Here is a 20,502-nt window from a genome sequence, read left to right as displayed (position 1 = left end):
CTTATTTTCCACACTTTTTCTGTTTAGTATTTAACCACATTTCAGTGGTGGGAGATTAACTATGTGACTGATAATCAATCCAATCATTTTGTAAAATTCCTGCAGTGTGGAAGCAGGCCATTCAGCCTATCAGGTCCACACCAACCCTCCAAATAACATCCCAGACAAACCAAACAACCAACCCCCCCACCCCCCCCCCCCCGGCTCTGCCTTACCTTATCCCTGTAACCCTGCATCTCCCATGGCTATTCCATCTAGCCTGCATGTCCCTGGACACTACGGGCAATTTAGCATGACGAATGTACCTAACCTGCACTCTTTTGGACTGTGGGAAGAAACTGGAGCACCCAGAGGAAACTCCACGTTGACATGGGGAGAATGTGCAAACTCCACACAGAAGCCACCTGAGGGTGGAATTGAAGCCAGGTTCCTGATGCTGTGAGGCAGCAATGCTAACCACTGAGCCGCTGTGCCCCCACAAAAGTCTCTTGCTTTCCGATTGGCTTGACAAGATGGTGCACAATTAGCATTGGGCAAACAATAGCAAGAATCTGGGTATGGAACAGTTCGATGTGGAAACTCATGACACAACTTCCTTGGGTACGTTCAGCCAAAGTTAGCAATCCTATTTAGCATGGTGCCTGAATTAACAAAAAGGGCAATATCCAAGCTTGTGCTGAAAAGTGGCTTCATGCCACACAAGTGTCAGGCAATGTCCATCTCCAAAAGAGAGACAATCTAAACATTGCCCCTTGATTTTCAATGGCTTTATCATGACTGACTCCCACACTATTAGCATCCTGGGTGTTACCATTGACCAAGAACTAAACTGAACCAACAATATAAGTAAGTGGCTACGAGAACAGGTCAGAAGCTAGGAGTACTGCAGTTAGGAACTCTCCTCCTGACTTCCCAAAGCCTGCTCACCATCAACAAGACAAAGAAGTCAGTAGAGTGATGGAATACTCTCCAGTTGACTGGGTGAGTGCACTCCTGACAATACTCAAGAAGCTTGGCACTATCCGGTCTGAAGCAGTCCACTTGATTGGCAGCCCAACCACAACCTTCAAAAACACCTTCCAAACATTCAACCACGGCAACCTAGAATGACAAAGACAGCATGGGAACTCCACCATCTTTAGATCTCCCTCAAAGTAAAATATCATCCTGACTGGGAACTATATTATCATTTCTCAGCACGGTGTGTGTCACTATGGCCCCCAGGCAATGCAGCAGTTCAAGGAAGTAACTCAGCATCACCTTCTCCAAGCCACTTAAGGATGGCCAATAATTATCTAGCCAGTCACACCTTCCTCATGGGTGAATGAAAATGCTAAAAACATTTACACAAGTCAGTTACGTGTTGTATCTGAGATAATGGGAACTGCAGATGCTGGAGAATCCAAGATAACAAAGTGTGGGGCTGGATGAACACAGCAGGCCAAGCAGCATCTTAGGAGCATATCTTCTCGTTACCAACCATTAGTGTCTTGTGGTCAGGGTGATTTACTGCTACAAATTCATTTTCCCACTCTTTTAGTAAAACTGTTGAACTGATTAAAAAAATTTGAAGTGACAGCCTCTATAGCGACACTGTTACAAAAATCAAATCATGAGAAAAACTTGTTAAATTTAACTTAAAATTCAAGCAGCTAGAACTGCCAGGTTTCATCAACGCTTTCTGTTTTTATTGCATTCAGATCAAAGCAGACCCAACAATGTTCTGCTAATATTACAAAGAAAAACTAGCAAGCATCTGTGTGAAGAACATTGATCGTTTCCCTGGTGAGTTTTTATTGAAGCTGAACTATGTATGATAGATAAAATAAAACAAATCCAACACCTGAAGTCAGCTGTGAAGTCCTTTAAGTATAAAAGGGAAAGTCGTCATAGTCTTACCAGACCATAGGGCTACTGTGTTATTAGAGTACTCCTAATTTATTCGGTTTAATAGCCAAGCCTAAATATATAGGTGTGGCCATTAAACATGAAAAATTAGGAGTGACTTTGGATCAACAAAGTGTCATACTTACATCTTAATAAATTGGGTAAGATCCTAAAAGAAAGATGATTTTGGATTCTGTGAAGAAATTATCCAGTTTAGAAGTCTAGTTAGATAGGGTATGCAGTCAGACTCGATCTGATGCTGGTTATGGTGTTTTGGAATTAAGTACTGTGATGAAACATGCTACTATTGAGAAAATCTTGAGGGCAAATAAAATATGAAAGAATTGAATTAAATTAGGTTTATTGTCACATATGGTGCTATCTTAGGTACAAAGGTACCTGGGTACAGAATCTTAGTACAAGGCAGAAAATGAAGAAAATTAAATTAAACATTACAGTTCATCTCACTAAAAAGTAGACAAAAACAAAGAAATGTAGCTAATAGTTCCACACCACAGTCTATAAGCACATAGCCATGATGGGCTCGCTGTACTCCCAAGAAATTAAATTCTGAAAAATGCACAATTAGGTTTTGAGTCTCACAACACCCACTTGATATGAAACTAGTTCTTTTTTTGGTGATACCGCACATGTCAGTCTTCCAAATGGATATTCTATTACAGCAGGATTGATTACAGTCTTGGCGAGAAAGAATACTAAACGTTGTCCACTGCCGCTTAAGCAACAAAAATAACGTGTAGTTAGAAGCACCTTAGCTGCTGAAACACTGGCGTAGGGGAAGCAATAGATATGAGGGTATACTTGTCTAATATCTTGAAGTTAATCTTATACAAGGGAAAATCTGTGAAAAATTTGTCCGTACAATTTTACATAGTTAACTGTTCTCTTTGGGACAATGTACATTCAACAAAGGGTGTTGCTAAGAAGAGGCTGAAGATTGACTTTGATAGCTTGAGGAAAATGCTAGAAATAAAAGAGAATTCCAGAATAAAGTGGGTAGATGTAAGCCACTGGGTGCTAAACTGTTTCATGAAAGGAAGGTACTTTTCAAGAAATTATTGACGATCCTTGGAGGGGGACACCTGGTGGTATGAACAGTTATGACCATTTCTTTTAAATTCCAGTAATTTTGTGGATTAAACATGTTACAGTTGTTTTTGTTTAAATAAATAAATGACAGTAAGGAATGTTGCGTTTTAATATAAAATGTAGAGTATGAAATATATCCTCAGATACTGAAACAGTTCAAATCCAAATGCAACAAAACCTGGACAATAATCCAGATTTGGGCTGGCAAGAGGCAAGTAATATTCATGCCAGACAATGACCCTCAACAAGAAGAGACAGTCACCCATCACCCCTTGACATTTAGTGGCATTATTATCACTGAATTCCCCCAGTATTAATAACCTGGGAGTCGCCATTGACCAGATGCTATATAAATACAATGGTTACAAGAGCAGATCAGAGAGAAACTCACCTCCTGACTTCCCAAAGCCTGCCCGCCATTTACAAGGCACAAGTCAGGAGTGTGATGGATTACTGTCCACTTGCCTGGATGGGTGCAGCTCCAACAACACTCAAGAAGCTTGACACCATTCAGAAGAGAAGAGCCCACTTGATTGGCACCACAAGCACAAACATCCGCTTCCTTCATTACTGACACTCAGTAGCAGCAGTGTGTACTATCTACAAGATGCACTACAGAAATTCACCAAAGATCCTCAAACAGCACCTCCCAAACCCACGACTCTACCAGCTCAAAGGACAAGGATGGCTAACAGGAACAACACTACCTGCTAGTTCCCTCCCAAGCTACTTACGTCCTGTCTTGGGACTGTGTTGTGGTTTCTTCAGTGACACTGGGTCTAAATCCTGGAATTCCGCCCCTAGTAGTGTTATGGGTCAATCTACAACACATGGACAGCAAGAAGGCAGCTCATTACCACCTTCTCAAAGACACCTAGGGATCGGCAATAAACACTGGCTCAGCTGGCGATCCCGTGACTAAATTAACTTTTTAACTTACTTTTCATTAGTTTCTAGTCAAGGATTGATTGTTTTCTTTAAATGTTTTATATAAAAACACAAGGGATATCTGTCAGAAAAGCAAGAGATAAGCTGCTGACTGGGATTAATAAATTAATTAAATGACTTAGTAAACATAAAGGGAGAGGAGGGCTGTTGAGGCACAGTGATAATGTCATAAATCTGGACTAGGAGGCTTGGTTTCAGAATTCACCTGCTCCTGATGTATGCAACACAATAATATTGAGGGTCCTTGTGACATTGTGGTAATGTTTCTACCTTTGGACTGGAGCCTGGGTTTAAGTCTGACCTGCCCCAGTGTCATTCATGGGATATGGCCTTTGTTGGTTAGGCCAGTATTTATTGCCTTTGAGGAGGTGGTAGTAGTGAGCTGTCTTCTTATAGTGCTATAGTCCACTGGATGTAGGTAGACCCACACTGCAGTTATGGAAAGGAGTTCCAGGATTTTGACCCAGTGATACTGAAGGAATGGTAATATATTTCCAAGTCAAGTATCTTGGAAGAGAACTTGCAAAGGGTGGTGTTTCCATATATCTGCTCCCCTTGTCATTCTAGATGGTAGTGGTTTAGAAGATGCTAGGAGCCTTGTGAACTTCTGCAGTGCATCTTGGAGATTGTACTCACTATTGCTACTGAGCATCAGTGATGGTGGGAGTGGATGTTTGTGGATGTGGCGCCATACGAGCGGACTACATTGTCCCGGATAGTGTTAAGCTTCTAGAGTCTTTGGAGCTATACTTGTCCAGAGAAAAGGGAAATATTCCATTATGTTTCAACTTGTGCTTTGTCGATAGTGGACAGGCTTTGGGGAGTCAGGAGGCGAGTTGCTCACTGCAGGGTGCCTAACTTCTGACCTGCTTTTGTAGCTCCTGTATTTATATGGCTGATTCAGTTCAGTTTTTTTTTGTCAATGGTGACTCTCAGCAAGCTGATTTTGGGGGGATTTAGTGATGGCTCAGATGCTTTTTAACTGGCTTAGATCTGAATTGATACCCTTCCACCTCTTCCAGCTAAACTTCAATCAGGACTTTGCTGACGTGAAATTTGTATGTCGTATAGATTGGGGCCTTCCTTATTTGGATCTGAATGGGACTTCTGCCTCTCAGGGCTAGGAAGCCCTAACTTGGTGAGCTGCCAGCCATTCAGTCAGCTTGGCCAGTAGTTCTGTTGTCTCAAGAAGCTTGACACTACTCAGGAGAGTTCCAAAGAAGAGTTTCTGAACTGAAAATGTTAACTCTTGCTTTCTCCTCTTAGATGCTGCCAGACCCACTGTGACTTTCCAAAAATTTCTGTTTTTGTTGTAGATTTCCAGCATTCACAGTTCTTTTGGTTTTTGTCTACGATGAAAGCATTGTGGGATTTCAACACAAATATCCGGTTTGGTGCTGTGGAAGTGCCAGAAGTGCAACCGTTCGGATAAGAATTTGAACTGATGCTCTCTCTGTTCTCTCAGGAGCTATTAGGTCCCATTAGATACTTGGAAGACAAACAAGGGAGTTATCCCTGGTTTCCTGACCAATATTTATCTCTCAAGCAGACTGTCAAAGTCATATTGTTGTTTGTGGAAATTTGCTGTGCCCAAATTGGTTGCTGCATTCCCTATATTACAACAACAACTACATGACAGAGGTACCTCACTGACTACAAAGCACTTTTGTCCAAAATGAACTTTGGAAAGTTAAGTCTTTATTTATACCTTTGTGAAACCTCTCGTATCCATCACAGTTCACTTTCTCACCTAACTTTGTATCATTGGCAAACTTGAATGTGTGACACCCACTGTCCCTTCTTCAGTTACTAATATACATTGTACATAACTGATACCCAAGCGATTTGTCCTTAATGATATCACCAATATTTCACAATATTTTTCTTTCTCCTAATTACCAGTTGACTGGCCTATTGTCTCTTCTTCGCTATCCCTCATTTCTTGAGTAGTGATGTTATATTTACCACTTTCCAATCCATGATGACTATTCTAGAATCTTAGGAATTCTCAAAGGTCCAGATGAATTCATGTACTCCATTCAGCCACCTCTTTTAAAAGTTTAGGATAGGCTAAAACAGGCCCACAGGATTTACGCCTGCTAATTTCCCCAGAATTATTTCTTGGGTGGCATGGTGGCTCAGTGGTTAACACTGCAGCCTCAAGGCGCCAGGGACCTAGGTTCAATTCCAGCCTTAGGCAACTGCCTTTGCAGAGTTTGCACATTCTCCCCATGTCTGCATGGGTTTCCTCCCACAGTCCAAAGATGTGGAGGCTATTTGGATCAGCCATGCTAAACTGCCTGTAGTGTTCAGGGGTGTGTGGGTTATAGGAGGATGGGCCTGGGTGGGATGCTCCAAGGGGCAGTGTGGACTTGTTGGGCCGAAGGGCCTGTTTCCACACTGTAGGGAATCTAATCTAATCAATTCACTAAGACTAATTTCTTTAGGTTCTTCATTCTTACTGGTCCCTTAATTCCCCACTGTTTGTGGAATGCTTTTTATCTTCCACATTATAGGCAGATATAAAATGCTGAATCTTGTCATATTTTTCTATATTGCAAGATGGTGGTGGGGTAGGGGGCTCTCCATCTCCATCTGCTTTTCTTTTTGTTCTTATCTTTATTTTTCTCTCTCTCCTTTTATTTTTCCCTCTCTCCCTTACTTAACTTTTTGTACCTGTGGTCTTCTTTGAAGAGCTCGCTTGCGGATGGAGCATTGGCAGGAGCGAGCTGTCCCGGTGTGACTCATGGTGGAAGGGAGTGATCTGAGTGTGGACTTGAGTGGGCCCAGCGCAGAGTCAAGTGGATCCACACTTTTCTGAGGTGAGCATGGGACCCTGCTATATCAACAGAGATGGCATCAATTAGATAGGCCGTGTGACGATAGATGGCACCTGAAGATCAGCAACTTTGTTGTTGGTTGGGTCCAGCACAGGTGGCGGCAAGGCAGTGGCGGGGGAGAATCGGTCCAGTGGTGAAAACTGGTACCTGGAGATTGGCGACTTCAAAATTGGTTGGGTCTGGTGTAGACAGAGGCAAGGCGGTGGTGCCTCTGAGCTAGCTCAGGGCTCATGTAGAAGGCAGTGGAATGTAGATGGACTTCTGTTTAGGCTATATCTTTACATTTTTTCTCCTTTCCTTCAACTGTACAGAATGGTGCTGGCTTGTGGCAACAGGTAAAAGCTTTTCTCTGTATTTTACTGTATTTCTTAATGTAAAATACATGTGACAATAAAATAAAATCATTCACTTTTTAAATATTCATTAAAAAGATGAGGATGTCGCTGGCTAGGCAGCAGTTATTGCCCATCCTTAATTGCCCCGAGGGCAGTTAAGAGTCAACCACGTTGTTTTAACTTTTGGTAAAGTGCCATTTCCATTGAGTTTCTTGGATGGTTTCTATCAGTGAGGCCTGGTCAAATTTCTGTTACTATCATCCCAAGCTCTCCTCACCAGCTACTTGCCACACCTCTGTGGTACTTTTTTCATCTGCTGCTATCTTGAATCGACCACTTGCTGTAGCTAAAAGGATTCGCCATTGGCCGATATCTTGGAGTAGTCTGACATCCCTAGTGCCACTGCCTTATTCAAAATAGTGTTGCACACCCAGACAAGCGCTGGGATTCCAAAGCTGCCTTACTTGGTTGCACATGCTCCCTGTGGGCATGGCAGATGAGGGGAACTTGTTGCAGCAATTTCTTTATGTCTTAGTGGATGTGGTGGCTATGCCCTAAACTGTCTAGAACAGATTCATATTGGTCAGGATGATTCTGGGTTCTTGGCTTGGTCCGCCTCAAACAGCCAACTGAAATGTTATTTGCAACAGATCTGAGCACCCTGCAATGTTGATCAATAGACAATAGACAATAGGTGCTGGAGTAGGCCATTCAGCCCTTCGAGCCAGCACCACCATTCATTATGATCATGGCTGATCATCCACAATCAGTATCCTGTTCCTGCCTTATCCCCAAACCCTTGATTCCACTATCTTTAAGAGCACTGCGGTCCAAATAGTCTCTTGGTTCATATTTACAGTGAGCTCTCTTTTGATCTTGGAGTTTGAAAGAGCAGCGCATGAAGCAACGGAGAGTCATGCAGAATTTCAAATGAAGCATGGTGTTTACAAATCGTGGGTAAAGATAATGCTGACAAGTGTCATTCTGGAAGATGGTGTTTGAGGAGGACCTCTTGTCCTTGTGTAATATGATAAAGTGATCTCTCTGACAGAAAACAACCTAATCGTTCCTCCTCAGGGTTTTAATTGTGATAAATTTGAGACAATGAAATGTACAGCATGCATGGTTGGCAGCAGACTGAGGTTTATTGCATGTAACATGCTCTTATTATACAATCATGAATATTACTTCTGTAATGCAGAGGGTGATTTGTATCTATATATGTTCATATTTTCAGAGTTTGGATTTCAAACTAATTGGTTTCTTTTGAGCAGGCTTTTGTGATACAAAAATTGATAAGTAGTGGGTGATAATTAGTAAAGATACACTACCAGAGAATGTAGACAGGCTGGTCAGATGGGCTGATCACTGGGAAATGGAATTCAGTCCGGATAATTATGGGATAATACACTTAGGCATGGCAATAGAAACAGGAGTGTCAGACATCCTATTCACTCTGAGAACTGGTTCTGAGGGAGCTGGATCAGTTTCTAAGACTTTATACCTGTAAATAAAGGGTGACTGTGATAGGACACCGGCCACTGTGGAGTTATTTCAGTGTCGACAAGAAAAAGGCATGCTCCCGAAGAAATTCGCTCACAATTGTCTTTTATTTGGAGTAAGCATTTCTGACATCATGCCATTAATTGGGAAACCTGATTCATTCAATTCTGTGGTCAAAGACTGGGCCCAGTAAGTGGAGAGAATGCGATTTTTTTTCTGGTCACATGACATTAGGGCAGACGAAAAGCGTTGAGTAATCCTCCTGACATCTTGTGGACCCACTGCATTTTTGGTTGTTAGTAGTATAACTTGCCATCACGCATCAGATATGAAAACCTTTCAAGAGTTGGTTGATTTAGTTGAGGAATATTATGACCCCAAGCCTCCTTTAGTTCTGAGATCATCTCAGTTTTACTTGGCAATTTGAGAACCAGAGGAGTCAAGATTTTTGATGAGGTCAAGAAGACTGGCAGAGGTATTTGACTTTTAGCTAATCCTTAATAAGATGCTGAGAGACTATTTGGTATGTGGGATTAATGATGTAACCATGAAAACGTCGCTACTAGCTAAAGCCCAGACATAGCCACATTAATGGGGCAGTGCCCAGAGTACCAACAAGGACAAGGAACCTGCAGCTCCCCCAAATTCTTGGGAATGGCTGGGTAAACCCTGCACTCATCACATCAACTAAGCTGGCCCTTTCATGGGCTCAATGTTCTTAGTGATTGTGGAAGTCTGCTCAAAGTGGTTGAACATGTATTGAGTTCATTTGTCAAACAAGGAGATGGCGATAGAAAGCTGTGCGCACCTTTTGCAATACATAGGCTCCCAAAAGTGCTGGTCACAGACAATGGGTCATCATTTACCAGTAGGGAATTGGAGGATTTCCTAAAGTTGTGAGGCATTTGGTATGCAAAGAAAGCGCCATACCATCCATCTTCGAATGGTCTAGCGGAAAGAGCAGTCTAAAGTTTGTAGGCTGGCTGAAAGAAACAACTTTACTCAATTCCAAATTGTCCTGATTCCTATTTGATTATAGGACCAGCCCTTGTGAAACTACAGAGATAGCTCTAGAGGAGTTACAAATGAGGAGAAGACTCTGCAGCAGGTTAATTCTGATCTTTCTGAACCTGGGTGGGTGGAGGGTGAAACGGCATCAGAAATGCCAAAATGAGCGATACTTTGGGGGACAAAGTTTGGTGCCAAAACCATGGGTATGTCCCTGCATGGGTAAGAGGCATGGTCGATATGAGATCAGGTCCCATGATGTGATAGGTGAGGCGGTCCTGTACAAGCATGTAGACCACATGAAAACTGCAACCTTGCAGGGGAGACAAGAGCAAAACATACTCGGTCCCTTCGAACATCTGGCAAAGTTGTCGGAACTCATGGGTTCTCCCCCCTCATTTACTGTCGAAGAAACCTTGGAGTCTGAGATGGACATGGTGGATGTCGCAGCCTTGAGGCCTTGACTGCCTGAAGAAGAGGATGAATCATTCCTGAGAAGCTCCGGGGTGCGGGTGGCCGACTATGGTCTAGTACACACCGCCCATATCCGAGGATGAGTTGGACGAACTGAACTCAGTGTGAAAACGCCCCAGGAGGGCTTACAAGAAAAAGAACCAGCCAATCTCCTCCACCTCAGAGGGGCAGGCATGTAGTGATTGTAACAAGATCAGCCAAGTGGACATCACAGAATATGAGTTCCCTGACTGGGGTGTTAATCTGGTCCAATCAGGGAATCCTGGCTGACAGATGTAAACAGGAGTTAGCGAGTTTTGAGAAGATTTGTAGCTCAGGTTGAGGTTCTGGATGTGAGTTTGTTCGCTGAGCTGGAAGGTTCGTTTTCAGACGTTTCGTCACCATACTAGGTAACATCATCAGTGAGCCTCCGACAAAGCGCTGGTGTTATGTCCCGCTTTCTATTTATCTGTTTCGGTTTCCTTGGGTTGGTGATGTCATTTCCTGCATTGGTGATGTCATTTCCTGTTCTTTTTTCCAACCCTGAGAAAAAGAACAGGAAATGACATCACCAACCCAAGGAAACCTAACCAGATAAATAGAAAGCGGGACATAACACCAGCGCTTCGTCGGAGGCTCACTTAGGATGTTACCTGGTATGGTGACGAAACGTCTGAAAACGAACCATCCAGCTCAGCGAGCAAACTCACATCCGTAAACAGGAGTGTCAGATGTCCTGTGATAATGGGAACTGCAGATACTGGAAAATCCAAGATAACAAAGTGTGGAGCTGGATGAACACAGCAGGCCAAGCAGCATCTCAGGAGCACAAAAGCTGACGTTTCAGGCCTAGACCCTTCATCAGAGAGGGGGATGGGGAGAGGGAACTGGAATAAATAGGGAGAGAGGGGGAAGCGGACCGAAGATGGAGAGAAAAGAAGATAGGTAGAGAGGAGAGTATAGGTGAGGAGGTAGGGAGGGGATAGGTCAGTCCAGGGAAGATGGACAGGCCAAGGAGACGGGATGAGGTGGTAGGTAGGAAATGGAGGTGCAGCTTGAGGTGGGAGGAAGGGATGGGTGAGAGGAAGAACAGGTTAGGGAAGCAGAGACAGGCTGGGCTGGTTTTGGGATGCAGTGCGGGGAGGGGACGAGCTGGGCTGGTTTTGTGATGCAGTGGGGGAAGGAGAGATTTTGAAGCTGGTGAAGTCCACATTGATACCATTGGGCTGCAGGGTTCCCAAGCGGAATATGATTGCTGTTCCTGCAACCTTCAGGTGGCATCATTGTGGCACTGCAGGAGGCCCATGATGGATATGTCGTCTGAGGAATGGGAGGGGGAGTTGAAATGGTTCGCGACTGGGAGGTGCAGTTGTTTGTTGCGAACCGAGCGGAGGTGTTCTGCAAAGCAGTCCCCAAGCCTCCGCTTGATTTCCCCAATGTAGAGGAAGCCACACTGGGTGCAATGGATACAATATACCACATTGGCAGATGTGCACGTGAACATCTGCTTGATGTGGAAGGTCATCTTGGGGCCTGGGATGGGGGTGTGGGGGCAAGTGTAGCACCTCCTATGGTTGCAGGGGAAGGTGCCGGGTGTGGTGGGGTTGGAGGGGAGTGTGGAGCAGACAAGGGAGTCGCGGAGAGAATGGTCTCTCCAGAAGGCAGACAAGGGTGGGGATGGAAAAATAGCTTTGGTGGTGGGGTCGGATTGTAGATGGCGGAAGTGTCAGAGGATGATACATTGTATCTGGAGGTTGGTGAGGTGGTATGTGAGAACGAAGGGGATCTTCTGGGGGCGGTTGTGGCGGGGATGTGGTGTGAGGGATGTGTTGCGGGAATTGCGGGAGACACGGTCAAGGGTGTTCTCGACCACTGCGGGGGGAAAGTTGCGGCCCTTGAAGAACTTGGACATCTGGGATGTGCGGGAGTGGAATGCCTCATCCTGGGAGCAGATGCGACGGAGGAATTGGGAATAGGGGATGGAATTTTTGCAGGAGGGTGGGTGGGAGGAGGTGTATTCTCGGTAGCTGTGGGAGTCCTGTTCACTCTGACAGCTGACTCTGAGGGTGCTGGATCAGCATCCAGGATTCTCCATGGTTAAATAAAAGGTGACTTGGTGATCGGATACCAGCCTTTGTGGAGTTATTTCAAATTTAGCTCAGAAAACCCACACATTGAAAGCTCTTGGGGAATTTTGGAAAAGTCCTGACAGTGCAGAACCTAAAATTCTGTGGACTTGTGTGCTTGTGCTACAGTTTCACCCTGCCATGTAGCCAGTAATGTTTTCACAGGAGCATGTTAAACCTGACAAATACAAAAGGATTCCTCCTCATTTTAACTATCATTGCTCCAATACACATGACTAAGTTTCCTCACTGGTTGCAAATGCATTGCTTCATGCCAGGCCAATAACTATAGTTATTTCTGATTTAAAATCCAACTTATATTTTGGCTGAAATTCAGTCATTCCTTGAAAGACAGTCAAACCCTTTCCATTAGTAAGGTCCTTGTCCATCTCCCCTTCAATAGGGAAGATGTTGTTAAACTTGAAAGAGTGCAGAAAAGATTTACAAGGCTGTTGCTGGCACTGGAGGGTTTGAGCTATAGGGAGAGACTGAATAGGCTGGGCCTGTTTTCCCTGGAGCATCGGAGGCTGGGGAATGACCTAATAGAGATTTATAAAATCATGAGGGGCGTGGATAGGGTGAATAGCCAAGGTCTTTGCCCTAGGGTAGGGGAATCAAAAACTCGAGGACATGGGTTTAAGGTGAGAGGGGAAAGATTTGAAAAGGACCTCAGGTGCAATCTTTTCACGCAGAGGGTCATGCATGTGTGGAATAAGCTGCCAGAGGGGGAGTTACGTACAATTACTACATTTAAAAGGCATCTGGATGAGTAGATGAATAAGAAGGGTTTAGAGGGATATGGGCCGAATGCAGGAACATGGGACGAGGTCAGATCAGGATGTCTGGTCAGTATGGACAAATTGGACCTAAGAACCTGTTTCTGTGCTGTCTGACTCTATGACTCTATATCCACTTCCCAAATCAAGACAGCCTTGCATCACTTGCTAGCAGTACAGGCAGCAGGCACTTGATGGCTCTCTCATTCTTTCATTTGGCTTGCTTATTCCCTGCAGATCATCAGGATTGTAGGCTGGTGCCAGCTCATTTGCCTATATTTGGATCCTTGACAATGGCTCTGAAGATGACAAATAGCTGCCTGTGTTTGTAGTAAAGACTGACTGTATTTGCATTTGGGTAAAATAAGTACATTTCTTCCCAATTTGGCTAAAATATAAAGCACAGAGATTATTGGCACAGTTCAATTGTTTTCTCCTCCTAACACAAACTGTCAGACCATAGGTACGTGTATCGTCATTGCTGTCTGAATCCTTTGTCTAAAACAGTCATTTTTGGGTGAAATATTAACTGTGGCATGTTGTTCCTGATGGCAGTATGGGAGGTGGTCATCATTTCTAGACTCTTTTTGCTGGCTGCTGTGCTATTTGAAATAAAATTTAAAGAACCCTTGTATGTATAGCAGACAGGTACGATCACATGGCAGGGGAAAATTTTCCATGGTGTAGCCCACTATCAACTGATTATGCACTCTTATAGGCATGGGTATCCTACCTTACTGTGATTTTCCACTCTAGCTCCATTGCCATTAATGTAATGTATTGAGATCACAAAGGTGGTTTGGTGTTTTTCAAATTTACCTTTGTTTCATTATTTAAATATAATATGAAGTGTTATTCATCATTGCCATTTGAGATGAGTTTAGTCAGAGTTTAATGTAGTGGCACATTTTATGGTTGGTACAGAATTGGGGGCATTGCATTTGTGTCCAAAAAGCATAACAAGCCCTCTACTTCCTCAGGAGGTTAAGGAAATTTGCTATGTCCGTAAGGACTCTCACCAACTTTTATAGGTGCACTATAGAAAGCATTCTATCTGGATACATCACTGCTTGGTATGGCAACTGCTGTGCCCAGGACCATAAGAAATTACAAAGAGTTGTAAACACGCAAGCCAACCTTCATTGACTCCATCTGTACTTCTCAGTGCCTCGGGAAGGCAGCCAATATAATCAAAGACTCCTCCTACCCCGGTTATAATCTCTTCCTACCTCTTCCATCAGGCAGAAGAAACAAAAGCTTAAACACACATACCAACAGATTCATCAACAGCTTCTTCTCCACTGTTATTAGATTTCTGTGTGGATCTCTCTAATTTTAAATTTAATGTCAACCTTGCTCTTTGTGTACCTTCTCTGCGGCCATAAAGTTGTACTCCCCACTCTGTTCTGTTACGCTAACGCACTTTGTATGTTGTGATCTGTCCATACTGTGCGCAAAACAAAACTTTTCACGGTACCTAGGTACATGTGACAATAATAAATAAAACCAAAAAACCAACACTCTGAGACATGGCTGAATTGGAGACTTGAAATGAGCTCAAAGTCCTGTAAGATCTCTGCCAACACCCTAGGATGGACTAAGATGTGGATGGTATTGACCTTGCCTTTCAAGCCCATCTTTTCCATTTTTTGGCTGACTCTTCCTGTCACACCCAGGATTTCAGCTGCTTCCTTTTTCCTCTATAGCTCTGATCCCCATCATATCATCCAATAATTCTCTTGCTTGTCCAAGCTTCCATGTAAGCTTGCTCATTCCCTTTGCAGCAGAGATCATCAGGTAAGACCATTGACCTCTAATACATCACTCAAAACCAAATGCGACCTTTAAAGGGTGCAAAAAAGATTTACATGGATGTTGCTGGGGTCAGAGGGTTTGAGTTAAGAGAGAGGCTGAGTGGGGGCTTTTTCGTCTGTAGCGTTGGAGGCTGCGGGGTGACCTTAAGAGGTTTAGTAAATCATGAGGGGCATGAATAGGGTGAATAGCCAAGGTCCTTTTCCCAGGGTAAGGGTGTCCAAAATAAAGGTTGAAAGAGGAGGGAAAAGATTTAAATAGGAACTGAGGATAACTTTATCACGCAGAGGATGGTACGTGTATGGAACGAGCTACCAGAGGATGTGTTGGAGGGGGGTACAATTGCAACATTTAAAAGGCTTTAGGATGAGTATATGAATAGGAGAGATTTGGAGGGATATGGGCCAACTGCTGGCAAATGGGACTAAGTCAGATTGGGATGTCTAGTTGGCATGGATGAGTCGGATCTACCAACTCCTACACTCAGTATTCTGACCAATGAAAGCAAGCATGCCAAGCACCTTCTTCACCACTTGGAGACAGAAAGGACTGCAGATGCTGGAAGCTAGAGTCAAAAAATGTGGAGCTGGAAAAACACATCAGGTCAGACAGCATCCGAGCAGCAGGAAAGGTTGATGTAGGAGAATGACATGCAACAATTCAGACTGAGAAAAATTAATTGGCGGAGAGATGACTTTAAAGGGATAAGGACAGAGTTGGGCAGGATTGACTGGAGCAAGAGCTTGGTGGGAAAAAACAGTAGCTCAACAATGGGTCACCTTCAAAGAGCAGATGGTTCGGGTACAGGAGCGGTATATTCCCTTAAATAGAAAGGATATGACAAATATATTCAGTGTTAGAGATAGCAAGAACTGGCAGATGCTGGAGTCAGAGATAATACAGTGTGGAGCTGGAGGTGGGCTCTAACCCGAAATGTCAACTTGCCTGCTCCTCTGATGCTGCCTTGCCTGCTGTGTTCCTCCAGCTCCACCCTGTGTGATCTCTGTATTCAGTGTTGCCTGGATGAGAAAGGAGGTATAAATTAACATTATAATAAAAAAGGTATGCTGATGACAAGTATGAGAAAGAAATTACAATTGGGAATCAATGGGAAAACCGAAGGAACTATAAGAAAATACTGAGACAACACGGTGCGAAGCTGGATGAACACAGCAGATCAAGCAGCATCAGAGGAGCAGGAAAGCTTGACGTTTCGGGTCGAGACCCTTCTTCAGAAGAAGGGTCTCGACGTGAAATGTAAGCTTTCCTGCTCCTCTGATGCTGCTTGGCCTGCTGTGTTCGCCCAGCTTCGCACTGTGCTGTCTCAGATTCTCCAGCATCGGCAGTTCCAACTATCTCTATAAAAAAATGCCAGCAACTAAGACAAACAGAAATCCCAAAGCCTTCAATAGGTAGATAAATGGCACGAGAGTGGGTACAGGAGGAGTAGGGCAATCAGAGACCAAAAAGGGGGTTTACACATAGAGGCAAGGGGTATATCTGAGTACTTTGTATCTACCTTAACTAAAGAGGAGAATGCTGTCCAGACCACGGTGACAAAGGGGAAACTCTGTCACTGGAAGTGGCGATCAAAATTAATAAGGAAGAAGTCTTGGATAGGCTATTGACACTTAAAGTTCACAAGATGCTGGGACCAGATGAAATGCACCAAAGGATTTTAAAGGGAGTGAGGGTAGAAATTGCAGGGACACAGGCCATAATTTTTCAGTTTTCCCTGGATCTGCGGGAGTTGCTAGAAGTCTGGAGAATTGCAAACATTACAGCCTTGTTCAACAAAGGTCCTAAGGATAATGCCAGCAATTTCAGACCAATTTGTTAAACTTTGGTGGAAGGAAAGTTTCTAGAAACAATTATTCAGGATAAAATTAATAATCAAATTGGAAAAAAAATGGCTTGATTAGGAAGTGTCGGCACAGATTTTGAAAGCTTGACTAACATGCTGAGGTTCTACAAAAAGGTAACAGAAACGCGAAATGATGAATACACTGTTGATGTGTTACATGTGGATTTCTAGAAAGTGTTTGGTACAGAACCACACAACAGTCTTTAGTAACTCCCCTAGGGAGTTAGTACTAGATCAATTGGTTTTCCTCAGACATAATAATGATCTGGATCATGTGTACAGGAGACAATTTCAAAGTTTGCAGATAACCACAAAACTGTGAAGAATTGTAAACTGTGAGGAGTACAGTGTGGAACTCCAAAAGGACACAGACAAGTTGGTGGTTAGATAGCAGATGAGGTTCAATGCAGAGAAGTGTAAGGTGATGCACTTTGGTCAGAAGAATGTTGAAAGACAATACAAAATATGGGGTACAATTCTATTTCTTGCGAGAGAAAAGGGATCTGGGTATAGTTAATAAAGCACCCAGTATCCTTGGCTTTATTAGTATGGACAAAGAGTACATGAGCAGAGACTGGCAAGAGGTAAGCATGATGGGCCAAATGGCCTCTTTCTGCACCATAATGATGCTGTGATTCTGTGAGAAAATTCAAAGGCTTGATATTTTGCAGAGAGTAACAAATCTCCTTAGTTCCTAAAACCTGTGTACAATCTATAATGTCAGGGTCAGAAGTGTGATGAAATACTGTCCATTTCTCTCTGATTGTAGCTCGAGAAGCTCAACACCATCCAGGACAAAGCAGCACCTCAACCACCACCATGCACAGCAGCAACTCACTAAATCTCATCTGACAGAACTTTCCAAACCCACACCCTCTTACAGCTTAGGTGGACAAGGACAGTAGATATATGGATACACCACCAATTGCTCCAAGCCACAAAACATCTTCGCTTTATCACTTATACTTCACTGTTACTGAATTAAAAACACAGAATTCTTTTCCTAATACCATTGTGGTTTACTGCAGATAGACTCCAACAGCTCCAGGAAACAGCTCACCATCATCTTCTCAATGATAATTAGTGTTGGACAACAATACTGCTCTCAGCAGTTTTGCTAATGAATTCCCTGGCAGTTTTTCAAGGTTCAATTCCAAAGTTCCCTATCAAAGCAAGTGAGCCTCACTAATGTAGTCAGAACATGATAAGTATGTCTGCATGCAGTTCACAACAAACGATGTCCTAATTGCTGTACTAACTAGAGTTTTCATTTTGTATTACTAAGAATTGATATAGCATGCAGGGTATCTAGTAAAGCTCATAATAGGTACTCAAAGTGTCTATGTGCAACAAAAACAACCTAAAACTTCTTTCTGAAGAAGGGTCTAGGCTCAAAGCGCCAGCCTTCCTGTGCTCCTCTGATGCTGCTTGGCCTGCTGTGTTCATCCTGCTGTACACCTTGTTATCTCTAAAACTCTTATTGTTATTGCATATAGTTGTTTAAGGATTCCATGTCATTTAGAATTGAGAATATTTCTTGTCCACCTCCATCCCAACATACCAGATTCTGCTTAACGTCAAGTTTTAACATGAGGCAGAATGTTTTCAGTGCTCAGTATTGACAATACTTAAGCCCAGCTGTTGATCTCCTGTCAAAACATTTGCATCTCAGCTGTTGATTGTATTCACATTCATGGCTTCAAGCCAGAGCTGATCTTCATAGCAAATTATTAAAGAAGTTGAATGCCAAACTTCATAGAAGGGTATGTTTATAGAATTCAGAAGTAAAGCAATTATGCTAAAAGTGTACAATTCACTGGTTAGGCCACAGCTGGAATACTGAGTTCATTTCCGGGCAACATAATTGAGGAAGGATGTCAAGCCCTTGGGGAGAGACAGTGCGGAGCTGGTTTACAGGACCGTACCAGAAGTGAGGGATTTCTTTTATGTGCAGAGACTGAAGAATCTGAGTTTTTCTCCTTAGAGCAGAATGGGTTAAGCAGAGATTTAATACGTGTTCAAAATTACGAGATGTTTTAATATACAGAAGTTACATGGAGAACTTTTGTCCCCCACTGGAAGATGGGTTGGTAACCAGTGATTGCAGTTTGATGCTAATTGGCAGATGAACCCAAAAGGTGATGAATGATAAAAAATGTTTCATCGATTTGCTCTGATCTGGTATGGAGGCCAAGATTTTCCACTTTTGAGTAAATTGATGGCACCAGTCATTCTAGATGGTATCACATCTGCTATGACCCGTGGCAAATTTTCTGGAGCAATTAGCTGCTATTTAGTTTATTTCAGATGCAAGCACATTCAATAGTGACTAATAAGGGCAAATCACGTAGGCATAGCAAACAAAAATTCTTGCCTGCTGTTGGCACTTTGCAGGGTCAAATGTTCTGGTGCTGTATTTAATGGCCAGCCAGGCACTCACGAAATGACAGGGGCTGTCACTGCCAGCAACCTTCCCCCATTATCTGGAGATGTCTGTCTTGTATCAATCGATGGTTCTGCACTTTAATTATTCTAGCTCTGAAATGGTCTCTCTGTGCTCTGTTGTCAAAAATCACTGTAAACCTGAAGCAAATCAATTGATCGTTCCTGCAACCGTTGTTGTGAGCAGTGACTTTTAACTCATAAGTCAGGGAGTTTTTATTTTACCAGTGAACAGCCACCAAAATTGTATTTCGAAGTTAATTAATGCATCCTTTGTCATCCCTGGAGCTCTAGATTTGTTTGTCCTACCTTTCTCATTTGAGGAAATTTTGTACCGCAACTGTACTTGAAGCATCTCCAGTTTGAAAGTAGCCCATTGTTGAGTTACAGTTTTCCCCAGCAACCTCTTGTTCTATTGAATTCTGCCCAACTCTGCTATTGCTCCATTGAAGTTAGACCTCCAACAATTGATTTGATTGATGCATGGCATTTTTCTCTACAATGTTGAAACTTAAGATATGGTCTCCTTGATTTAATTTGATTTGATTTATTGTTGTCACATGTACCTAAGTACACAGAAGTTTTGTTTTACGACAGTACAGGCAGATCATAACAAACAAGGAGATACAGATCATAGGGTGCTTAGACAGAGTGAGGCATTTAAGATTGTGGCTACAAAGGAGGTGCACAAAGCAAGATCAACATTAGACTTGAGATCAGAGATGTCCATTCACCAGCCCAATAACTGCAGGGAAGAAGCTGTTCTTGAATCTGTGTGTGTGTTCATTCTTCCATGTCTTCTGTCCGAAGAAAGAGGTTGGAACATTATTACCAGAATGGGAGGGGTCTTTGATGAGAGATAATTGGAACTGCAGCTGCTGGAGAATCCAAGATAACAAAGTGTTGAGCTGGATAAACACAGCAGGTCAGGCAGCATCTTAGGAGCACAAAAGCTGACGTTTCAGGCTTAGACCCTTCATCAGAAAAGGGTGATGAAGGGTGTAGGCCTGAAACGTCAGCTTTTGTGCTCCTAAGATTCTGCCTGACCAACTGTGTTCGTCCAGCTCAACACTTTGTTATCTCAGGGTCTTTGATGATTTTGGCAGTCTTTCCACGGCAACAGATAGTGTAAATAGAGTCCATGGGTCGGAGGGGGTTGGCCTCCATGATGGTCTGGGCTGTGCATACAACTTTCTGTAGTTTCTTACAGTCCTGGGTGGAACAGTTGCTCTACCAGGCCGTTATGCACCTGGATAGAATGCTTTCAATGGTGTGTCTGTAAACGTTGGTGAGGGTCCTTTATGGACTTCCTAAGCCACCTTAGGAAGAAGAGGTATTTTGTGCCTTCTTGACTGTTGCATCTGTGTGGGTAGTCCAGGACAGATTGTTGGTTACCAT

The 20,502-nt window shown here is 43.2% G+C and overlaps 1 long non-coding RNA gene across 2 annotated transcripts in view; it reads left to right on the top strand.

The window, feature by feature from the left end:
- LOC125454057 (uncharacterized) overlaps positions 1-20,502 on the top strand; it is a 94,375-nt gene that overhangs the window by 32,456 nt on the left and 41,417 nt on the right. For both annotated transcript variants that reach the window (XR_007247921.2, XR_007247920.2), the window contains exons 2-4: positions 1,701-1,785; positions 6,640-6,767; positions 7,097-7,120. This is a non-coding gene — a long non-coding RNA (uncharacterized LOC125454057). The remainder of the gene's footprint in view (positions 1-1,700; positions 1,786-6,639; positions 6,768-7,096; positions 7,121-20,502) is intronic.

The sequence above is a fragment of the Stegostoma tigrinum genome, chromosome 7 (assembly GCF_030684315.1).
Source record: "Stegostoma tigrinum isolate sSteTig4 chromosome 7, sSteTig4.hap1, whole genome shotgun sequence".
In the NCBI taxonomy this organism is placed as follows: domain Eukaryota; kingdom Metazoa; phylum Chordata; class Chondrichthyes; order Orectolobiformes; family Stegostomatidae; genus Stegostoma; species Stegostoma tigrinum.
The sequence above is the reverse complement of the archived record's forward strand: the minus strand, read 5'-3'. Positions and strand labels throughout refer to the sequence as shown.